Source organism: Propithecus coquereli, unplaced genomic scaffold, assembly GCF_000956105.1.
Source record: "Propithecus coquereli isolate 6110/MARCELLA unplaced genomic scaffold, Pcoq_1.0 Scaffold43, whole genome shotgun sequence".
NCBI classification, from domain to species: Eukaryota; Metazoa; Chordata; class Mammalia; order Primates; family Indriidae; genus Propithecus; species Propithecus coquereli.
The window spans coordinates 9,098,513-9,099,373 of NW_012150063.1; the positions used below are offsets into that span (position 1 = coordinate 9,098,513).

The 861-nt window shown below is 39.1% G+C and overlaps 1 protein-coding gene across 1 annotated transcript in view; it reads left to right on the top strand.

The window, feature by feature from the left end:
- Positions 1-861, top strand: part of PRKD3 (protein kinase D3) — a 66,323-nt gene that overhangs the window by 14,986 nt on the left and 50,476 nt on the right. The gene's annotated exons all lie outside the window — the stretch shown is intronic.

Sequence of the window (861 nt, forward strand, 5' to 3'; positions counted from 1 at the left end):
GGTGTGCCAGCTACACCCGGTTGAGTATTACTAGTTAGGAAATATTAAGTAGGATAAGGACAGAGCAGATGGATAAGGTATTATGTTTTAATTCATTAATTTATATTTTATCCTGAAGATGAAAACTCCTTAGGGAAGTGTAAGAAGTAGAGTGACATGTCTGAATCGGTTATATTGTTCAGAGTATTTTAAAGCAAGGAGAACTTATAGAGTAGAAGTTCTCTCAAGAAGGTTTCCCTTTGTCAGTCCAAACATACAGCCTCAAAAAGAAGGAGGTAGAGTAAGAGAAGGGCTTGTGGAGGAAAAGAGGGAAGGAAGAGTGTGAAGAGAGGATAGTCTAAAGGAATGGAGGAGATAGCAGTTGGGAAATAAGAGCAACCCCTAAGCCAAACCCAGTTCAGAGAACTTACTCCAAGTGGCTGCACACTGAGAGCTTCTTAAGCTCTCATGTCCCAGACTTTGTGATGGCTGCTTCACCTTTTCTTGTGTAATCCTCACCACAATCCTGGGAGGTATAGGTATTATCCTGACTTCACAGATAGTGAAAATAAGGAAGAAAAGTTTCTGAGGAATCAGGATATTACACTTCCCTGAATACTAAGATAAGCTTGAAAATAGACAAGTTGGGAGTAGAAAACTTTGAATCTGACTCTGAGGTTGTCTTTGTTGACAGGTAAGAAGGCAATTTCTGTTATAATGTCACAAGTCAGTCTGAAGGGAATTGAGTAAAGAGATGGAGGAACAGAAGAAGATAGACTGTTCACTGAATTTGGTTAAAATGGGACCACTAAGATTAGAGAAACCAAAATTGAGTGCTGGCTGTTTGAAGATGAGACAGATAAATGTTCCTTTCAGTACATT